Source organism: Macrotis lagotis, chromosome 4 (genome assembly GCF_037893015.1).
Source record: "Macrotis lagotis isolate mMagLag1 chromosome 4, bilby.v1.9.chrom.fasta, whole genome shotgun sequence".
Classification (NCBI taxonomy): Eukaryota; Metazoa; Chordata; class Mammalia; order Peramelemorphia; family Peramelidae; genus Macrotis; species Macrotis lagotis.
This window is the reverse complement of record NC_133661.1, coordinates 213,961,441-213,971,583: the sequence shown is the minus strand read 5'-3', so window position 1 is coordinate 213,971,583 and position 10,143 is coordinate 213,961,441. Positions and strand designations below refer to the sequence as shown.

The 10,143-nt window shown below is 36.5% G+C and overlaps 1 long non-coding RNA gene across 1 annotated transcript in view; it reads left to right on the top strand.

Annotated features, from left to right (window-relative positions):
* Positions 1 to 3,978: 3,978 nt before the first annotated feature.
* The window catches only part of LOC141520298 (uncharacterized), a 111,769-nt gene continuing 105,604 nt past the window's right edge, over positions 3,979 to 10,143 (top strand). The window contains exon 1 of the long non-coding RNA XR_012477581.1: positions 3,979 to 4,255. This is a non-coding gene — a long non-coding RNA (uncharacterized LOC141520298). The remainder of the gene's footprint in view (positions 4,256 to 10,143) is intronic.

The window sequence follows — 10,143 nt, the reverse complement described above, 5'->3', positions numbered from 1 at the left end:
AACATTAACAGCTTCATTGCATTATTGCAGAGCAATATATTCAAAAATAAAGTAATTCCAAACTGGTTACACATTTTTTTTCTTCCTTTGGGGGAAAAAAAGGATGAACTACACACACACACAAGAAATATGCATTATCCTGAGATGATCTCCATGGTAATGTAAGCTCATCTTTAATGGCATGGGGTGGGCGAAATTTCAGTTTTCATTTCTCCAAATTTCACATGCAAAGTCAGTTAATTCTGTAACAAAACTATGAAAGCTAGATTTTTCTTTTCCAAAATAATGTGGTATCCTTAGGTATGTTTGAATTTTACACAGCTTTCCTTAATATACATTTTTTCTCTATTTTTAAATTAGAAATACTCAAAACTGTTTATAAATTCTATGATTAAAAAACTTTATTAATGTAAGTTGAAGGTAAATGCAGAACCTATCTCTTGCATTCCTATTGCTTTGGTTGTAAATATTATTAACTTTTTGGCAGACAGCATGAATTGAACAAGTGACCTTCTAAGTGGAAATAAGCAACTAGTAAACAATGGAGTTGTTTATTTTAAGTTACCCCCTATTGAGAGAGCTCATTTATTCATCCATTTAAAGTTTCTTCCAAGGTTAATTATTTGAACTTATTTGAAAAAAAACTGGTTCAGATTTTCAGATAGCTTTGAGTTTTGACTTAGATAGCTTTGAGTTTTAACTTAGACAAAAAGAAACTCCTGAATTAAATTCTAACATTTTATTTCTGGGGCATTTAGGAGGCACAGTGGATAGAACATTAGCCTTGAAGTCAAGAGGACAGGAGTTCAAAACTGGCCTCAGACATTTGGCATTTAGTAGCTGTGTGACCCTGGACAAGTCACTTAACCCTGATTTTCTCACATCCAGGGTCATCCCCAGTCGTCCCGTTTCCTAGCTGGCCACTGGATCCAGAAGACTTTAGAGGAAAAAGTCAGGTTGGTGACAGCACAGCACCCCCTCACTCATAGCCAATTCCCTTGCATGTCACCATGTATCACCTCCTTGATATCATGGTCTTCTTTGAGAACAAAGGACAAACAATAAACAACTGATTTCTAGACCACTTTTCCTACCATTCTCCTCTCAAAACCTATATATCCATTTAAGAAATATAAGTAGGCCAAGAATCCCATTTGGAATCTCCTTTTGTTTTAATTGAGGAAGAGAGAGAGAGAGAGAGAGAGAGAGAGAGAGAGAGAGAGAGAGAGAGAGAGAGAGATGAATGAATGTATTAGCAATGAGGGGAGGGCCGAGAGTCCCAAGATGGTATTATGAAGAGTCTGACACAATCAAAATGACTGAACTACAATTATAAATAGACAAACAAATATTAGATATAAATACATTACCATATTTTATTAAATATTACATACACATATTATTAGGATATGCAATTGCAGGGATATTTTCTTTTTGTAATAATGGATAAATTGGAAAAAATTTCAGAAGCTACTTAGTATAATTCCCTAATTTTGCCAGTAAAGAGACTGAGGGCCAGGGAAGATGAGTGACTTTCCCAAACCATACCGATAGTAAGTGGCAGAATCAGTATTTGAACCCAGATCTTTTTAGCCAAATCCAGTATTGTTTGCCTTTACATTTCAACTTTAAAAATCTTCATTTTATGTGATATGAACTTTTAAACCATTTTGAATGTATCTATATTAATATCTATGGAAATTTTCCCTCTTTTTCCTTTGAATAACATTTTTTCAGTGGCTCATCTTCAAGTACACTTTGGAGCTATTTTAGGAAGACCAGAGTTCTCAAAAAACAAAACACATTTCTGTGAGGAAAATGCTTTCAGGGATATGCTTCACAGTGGTAAATCAGCATCACTGCAATATTTTTAAGGGAAAATAAAATATTATTCCATATGAAGAAAACCACATGCTCTCTGAGATCCCTTGTAATGCTTAGAATCCATTATGCTATAGCTGCCATTTCTAAAATGCCAGCAACTAGGTGGTACAGTGGATAGAATATCAGCTCTGGAGTCAGGAGCACCTGAATTCAAATTCACCCTCAGATACTTGATGCTTTCTTGCTGCGTGATCCAGGGCAAGTGACCATCTCCAATTGTGTCGATTCATATCTGACCACTGAACCCAGATGTCTCCAAGGAGAAGGTGAGGTAGGTGATTTAGCAAAGCATCCCCTTACTCAAATCCAATTCATGTGCATGTCTTGGCATCACCTCTCTGATGGCAGTCTTCTCCAGAATGGAGAAATATCATCATAAGAATGCCAGCTCCATATGAATCAATTTGATAATTTCATTAACAATTCAAGAAATAGTAATTAAAATGTTTTATATTTTATTTTTCATGTGTTTTTTGTTCCCTTTTGTTCTGATTCATCTTTCACAATATGATTAATATAAAAACAAATTTAACATAGTTAAAGATATATAAGCTATATCAGAACACTTGGGAGAGGGAGAAAAATATGGAACTCAAAATCTTACAAAAAGGTGAATGTTGAAAACTAGCATTCCATGGAGTTGGAATGATAAAAAATTTTTCAAAAATAGTAATTAAGAACCTAGAATATACACAGCATGCAGAGATTAAATTGGATATTTTTCCTGCCCTCAAAGAATTCCCATTTTGGTAGAAAAGCAATAGAAAATGATAGAAAAAAGAATACAAAGCTTACAAAGAGTGCAACAGAAAATAGTTACAGATTCAAAGTTGACAGATGCCTTCATGGAGGAAGGCATTTGAACTTGGCAATGGATAGGTGGGAATATAGAGGCTGGCATTACAGATGGAGAGAGCAGAAAAAGCAAAGACAAAGTAGAAGGAAACTGCAGAAAGCATGTACAGTATAGCAAAATGTTTCACTTGGCTGGATCATTATACTTGTAGAGAGGAATGGCATCATTATACTTGCGGAGAGGAATGGCGTAAGCTAAGGCTGGAAAGCTGAAAAGTGTCAGATTATAGATGCCAAGGAGTATGAACATTACTTAGGAAGCAACAGAGAGTCATTAAAAGATTTTGAAGAGAGAAAAGATGTGATAAGATCCATAAATAAAGAAAGGCTGTTGAATCAACGGTGTAAAGGTTTGACACGGAATGGGGGAATGAGAAATGGGAAAAGCAGTGAGAAATTTAATATACAAATAAGTATGGTAAGACAACAGCCCCAGGAAGTCAATAGAAATAGAAAGACAGATACAAGGGAGCAATATATCCATACTTTTATTAATTATATATTATTATATTATTAGCTGAGGCTCAGAGGAATTTAAAGTTTCACTCAAACTATTTCAAGTAGAAAGTAGCTATCCAAGAAGGGGGAGGTCAAACATTTCTGTAGCTTTACAAATATTATTTAATGACTACGATGTAAACACAAATGTACATGTACAGCCTTCACTAAACTATTCCCCTGCTGAGGGGAGGGGGTGGGAAAGGAGGGTGGAAGAAAATTGTATAACATATATACATATATATATATATATATATATATATATATATATATATGCAAGTGAATGAAAAACTTGCATAACATGTAATTGGAAAAATAAAAATATCAGTTAAAAATGAAAAAAACCACATTATTATTTCATTTGATCCTCATAAAAACTCAAAGTAGTTACTACCTTCTACTACTACTTATTCTAACCATTTTATAGTTAGAGACCAAGGCCAATAGAATTCAATCAACTGATCAATAGTCACAGAGCTAAAGTGTCTGAAGCCACATTTGAACTTGGGTTTTGTTAGCTCCCATGTTCTATCCACTGGCACCTCCCAACAGAATTAATGAGAGGGAGTAAGCAGAAAGTTGCTGAGATTCACCATAAAAATAACGCCCCCCAAATAAATCCTGGGGCAGCAGAACCAGCAAAAAAAAAAAAGTGAAATAATGCTTTAGCCCCGGAAGTGAGCGAGGTCTGCCGGAAGGACCTCCCACTGGGGTCAAAGGGGAGACCAGGGAGCCAGTCCCAAGCCCCGCCTGGCCTCCTCAGTGTGGTGGCAGGAGCCCAGCCCCAGAACCACGTGGGCCTCAGCGAAGCCACAGGAAACGAGCAGCCGCTAGTGACCACGTGCTTCAGCCTAGCAGACAGCAGGCCTACCGGAAGGCCTAAGCAACTGGGCCCACCCCAGACCGGAAACCCAGGCTGAACAACAGGAAGCCGCCAGCACCATTTCCCCTGGTTGCCTTAGAATAGGCCCCACAGGTGGCCTAAGCAACGGGGTGGAAGCCTCCAGCTCAGCACCAGGTACACCGTGCGACCCCCAAAGCGCCACTCCTTCAGCCCAGTGGCAGGGAAGCAGCCTGGGCCTGTAGGCTACGTATAGGAAGCCCGAGATGGGGCCCTTTCATCCCAGGGGATTTGTGGGAGGAGAGGAAGAGGAGTCAGTGCTGTTCCCGTGTCCTGCCCTCCATGATGGGGAAGGGATATCGGCACAAATGTGGGCTGTGACGGTGATGATGTAATGTGTGCACCTTAAAAGTAGGGTAATGGGAGCAAAAAACCCCAGGAGCAGAGCGCAAATTTTTAAAAAATTCAGAAAAAAAAGTGGGCATGAGTGCAGAAAAAAACCTTGAAAGAGATCTAAAAAGAGCTTGAAAATGAAATCAGAGAGGTAGAAGAAAATTTAGGAAAAAGACTAAGAATGATGTGGAGGATTATGAAGAAAAGAGTCAACTAGAGAAAGAAAATGACACCTTTAAAAAGTGCAATGGGGGGGGGTGGCTAGGTGGGGCAGTGGATGGAACACTGGCCCTGGAGTCAGGAGGACCTGAGTTCAAATCCAACCTTAGACACTTAATAATTACCTATCTGTGTGGTCTTGGGCAAGTCACTTAACCCCATTGCCTTTCCAAAAAAAAAAAGAAATACTAGTTGCAAAAATTGTTTCCCAATTCACTACATTTTTTTCATCTTGGTTACAGTGGTTTAATTTAATGTAATCAAAATTATCTAGTTTGTTTTTGGTGATATTCTCCATCTCTTCCTTAGCCATAAACTGCTTCCCTTTCCATAGATCTGACAGGTAAACTACTCCTTGATCTTTTAGGTTTTTTTTTTTTTATGTCTAAATCCTGTATCCATTTGGATCTTATGTATAGGGTGTGAGCTGTTGGTCTAATCTAAGTTTCTTCGATACTAACTTCCAATTTTCCCAACGTTTTTTATCTCAATAGGTGGACTCTTTGGGTTTATCAAACGGCAGATTATAATAATCATTTCCTGCTATTGCACCTAGTCTATTCCACTCATCCACCACTCTGTTTCTTAACAAATAACAGACAGTTTTGATGACTGATGCTTTATAATATAATTTAAGATCTGGTAAGGCTAAGTCACCTTATTTTGCACTTTTTTTTTTCATTGAATCCCTGGAAATTCTTGACTTTTTATCTCTCCATATAAATTTACTTACAACTTTTTTCTAACTCATTAAAGTAATTTTTTTGTAATTTTGATTGGTAGGGCACTAAATAAGTGGTTTAGTTTTAGTAGAATTGTCATTTTCATTATATTAGCTTGGCCTATCCATGAACAGTTAATGTTTGCCCAGGTATTTAAATCTGATTTTATTTGTGTGAAAAGTGTTTTGTAATTGTTTTCAAAATGTTTTTGAGTCTGCCTTAGCAGGTAGACTCCCAGGTATTTTATTTTATCTGAGATTACTTTAAATGGGATTTCTCTTTCTAGCTCTTCCTGCTGTATCTTGCTAGTTGTATATAGAAATGTTGTAGATTTATGAGTGTTTATTTTATATCCTGCTACTTTGCTAAAGTTGCTAACTATTTCTAATAGTTTTTTGGATGATCTTTTGGGATTCTCTGGGTATACCATCATGTCATCTGCAAAGGGTGAGAGTTTTGTCTCTTCCTTCCCAATTCTAATTCCTTCCATTTCTTTCATTGCTGAGGCTAAGATTTCTAATAGGATATTGAATAGTGGTGGTGATAATGAGCATCCTTGTTTAACCCTGATCTTATTGGGAATGCATCAAGTCTATCCCTATTGCATGTAATGATTGTTGATGGTTTCAGATAGATACTGCTTATTATTCTAAGGAACAGTCCATTTATTCCTACACTGTCTAGTGTTTTTATCAGGAATGGGTGCTGTATTTTGTCAAAAGTTTTTTCAGCATCTATTGATATGATCCTATGGTTTCTGACAATTATGTTATTGATATAATTAATTATACTAACAGTTTTCCTAATATTGAACCAACCTTGCATTCCTAGGATAAATCCTACTGGATCATAATGTATTATCCAGGTGATAACTTGTTGAGATCATTTTGCTAAGACTTTTATTTAAGTTTTTTGCATCTATATTCATCAGGAAGCTAAGTCTATAATTTTCTTTCTCTGTTTTAACTCTTCCTGGTTTAGGTATCAGCTCCATATTGGTGCCATAGAAAGAGTTAGGCAGAATTCTATCTTCACCTGTTTTTCCAAAGCGCTTATATAGAATTGTTCCTTAAATGTTCGATGGACTTCACTTGTGAATCCAACAGGCCCTGGAGATTTTTTCTTAGGGAGTTCAATAATGGCTTGCTGAATGTCTTTTTCTGAGATAGGGTTATTTAGGTTTTTAATTTCCTCTTCATTTAATCTGGGAAACTTATATTTTTGTAAATATTCACCCATTTCACTTAGATTATCAAATTCATTTGCATAGAGTTGGGCAAAATAATTCTGAATTATTACTTTAATTTCCTCCTCATTGGTGGTGAGTTCACCTTTTTCATTTGTGATACTAGCAATTTGATTTTCTTCTTTCTTTTTTTAAACCAAATTGACCATCGGTTTATCAATTTTATTGTTTTTTGATCATAAAACCTGCTCTGTTTTATTTATTAGTTTTCTTGCTCTTGATTTTACTAATTTCTCCTTTAATTTTAAGAATTTCTAATTTGGTGTGTAATTAGGGGGGTTAATTTATTTAATTTTTTAGTTGCATATTTAATTAACTGAATTCTTCTTTCTCTAATTTATTCATCTAAGCATTTAAAGATATTATATATCCTCTGACAGGTGCTTTGAGTATATCATATAGGTTTTGGTATATAGTTTCATTATTGTCATTATCTAAGAAAAAGTAATTAATTCTTTCTATAATTTGCTGCTTGATCCACTCATTCTTTAAAATAAGGTTAATTGGTTTAGAATTAGTTCTGGGTTTATATCTGCCTGGCCTAGTATTGCATATGATTTTCATTGCATTATGATCTGAGAAAGATGTATTCACTATTTCTGCCTTTCTGCAATTGATTTTAGGTTTTTATCTCCTTACATGTGGTCAATTTTTGTGTAAGTGCCATGTATAGCAGGAAAAAAAAAAAAGTATATTCCTGTCTACTACCCCCATTCAATTTCCTCCATAGTTCTATATCTCAATTTTCTAACAATCTATTTAACTCCTTAACTTCCTTCTTATTTATTTTAAGATTAGTTTTATCTAAATCTGAGAGAGGGAGGTTGAGGTCTTCCACTAGTAGAGTTTTGCAATCTATGTCTTCCTGTAGCTCTTTCAACTTCTCCTCTAAGAATTTGGATGCTGTCTCATTGGGTGCATACACATTTGGTATTGAAATTACTTTATTATCTATGGTACCTTTTAAGAGGATATAGTTTCCTAACTTATCTCTTTTTTTAAGATTTTTTTTCAAGGCAATGGGGTTAAGTGACTTGCCCAAGACCACACAGCTAGGTAATTATTAAGTGTCTGAGTTCACATTTGAACTCAGGTACCTCTAACTCCATGGCTGGTGCTCTATTCACTTCACCATCTAGCTGCCCCCTTTCATATCTCTTTTAATGAGATCTATTTTTGCAGCTACTTTTTTCTGAGATAAGGATTGCTACCCCTGCTTTTTTCACTTCAGCTGAAGCAAAACATATTTTGCTCCAACCTTTTACCTTTACTCTACATGTATCTCTCTGCTTCAAATGAGTTTCTTGTAACCAGCATATTGCAGGATTTTGATTTCTAATCCACACTGCTATTCGCTTATGTTTTAAGGGAGATTTCATCTCATTCACATTCAAAGTTATAATTACTAACTCTTTATTGCCCTCCATGCTGTCTTCCTTCTGTTCTTATTTTTCCTCTTTATCCATATTCCCCAGTGTTTTGTTTCTTAATATCACCACCTTCAGTGTGTTTGCCCTCTTTTATCAACCCCCTCCCCTTTTTCCCTTTTAATATTTGAAAGGTAAGGTAAGTTTCTTAACTTGATTAAGTGTGTCTAAGTAATTTTAAGCCAAGTGTGATGATGAAGATTCAGGTGGTTCTCACCTCCTCCCTTCTTCCCCTCAATTACAATAGGTCTTTTGTACCTCTTGATGTAATGAGATTTGTCCCATTCAGTCTCCCTCCAACCTCTCTTTTCCTTACTGCCCCCTTTTTTAAATATGTATTGTTTTTAAATCATTCTATCTGAGTCACAGAAAAGTTATGAGTGTCCATCTCTAATAGAGTTAAAATTCTCAAGAGTTATGAAATTCTTTCTCCCAAGTGGGTATATAGCCAGTTTCATCTTATTCTTGGTTGCATTTCAGGCTCCCTTGCTCTTTGGTATATCTCATTCCAGACCCTTCGATCCCTTTATGTTGATGCATCCAGGTCCTGCGTAATCCTTACTGTGGCTCCTTGGTATTTAATTTTTTTCTTTCTGGCTGCTTGTAGAATTTTTTCTTTTATCTGATAGTCCTGGAATTTAGTCATAACATTCCTTGGTGTTTTCATTTTAGGATCTCTTTCTGAAGGGGATCGATGTATTCTTTCAATAACTATTTTGCCCTCTGGTTCCATGATATCAGGGCAATTTTCCATCATTAAATCCTGTAATATTAAGTCCAGTTTTTGTTTTTCTCTTCAATGTTTTCAGGAAGGCCTATAATTCTCACGTTCTCCCATCTTGATCTGTTTTTGAGGTCAGTGGTTTTGTTGATGAGGTATTTTACATTTTTTGCTATTTTTTCAATCTTTTGGTTTGTTTAACACAATTTTATTGCTCATGAGGTCAATAATATCTGCTGATTCCATTCCTTTATTTTTTAAGAGAAGATTTTTTTCTTCATTTGTCTTTTGCAACTCCTTTTACAGTTGGTCCATTCTGTTTTTGAAGGACTTTTCTATTTGCCCAAATGTAGTTTTGAGAGAATCATTTCCTTTTTGCAATTTGCCCAATTGAGAATTTGAGAGAATCATTTTCTTTTTTCATTTGTCCAGTTGAAGAGTTGAGAGAATCATTTTCTTTTTGCATTTGCCCAATTGAAGATCTGAGAGTTATTCTCATTTTGTTTTTGTCTAGTTGTACTTTCTAAGGATTTGTTTTCTTGTTGCATGATGATAATTTTTTCTTGCAATATGTTAATTTTCTCTTGAGTTTCTTTTCCCAATTTTTCCATTTGATTTTTAAACTCCTTCCCGATTTCTTCAAGGAAGTCTTTCTGGGCTGGAGACCAATTCATATTCTCCTCAGCAGTGCTAGGTCTCTCTGGGTTAGAATCTGTCTCTTCTAAGTATTTCTCCATGGGCTTCTCTTTTCTCTGGACTTTTTATTTCTTGTGTTGGGTGGAGGTGGAGCTGGCTCTCAGAGGTTTGCTTTTGAAGATTCTAGAGGCTTTTTTCACTTGGCTTAGTAATTCCAAGGACCAGCCAGTAGGGGGTGTTGGTTGCTTTCTCTGGAGTGAGGTCCTCAGCAATAGGGTCTGAGTTGACCTTGAGACCTTGAACACTGGGCTGGGCCCTGGGGGCAGGGAGTTAATGTCTTTCTGTTGAGTGAACACTGTTGCCCAGGTCCCTGGCTCAGTTGCTTGTTCTCCAGGTGTGCTCTGAGACTCTGTGCTGGAACTCACCTTCCTATAGCTCCCCCCATCCCCCACCCCAAAGACCCTGCAGTTAAAGTTGGATCTCGAACCCTCCACTCACAGAATGAGGCTGACCCTCTGGCTTCCCCCAATTGCCCTGAGCTGATCCTCTGCTCTCGTCTCCAGTTTCACCCATGGTCCACTGAGACAGACTTTCTTGGTAGGTATTCTTCTCCTAGTTACTCTTTCTGAGTTTTGTTGATCGGATTTTTGTTAAGAAGTTTTTCTCTTATGTTATTTCTGAGAGGAAAGTGAGAGCACCTA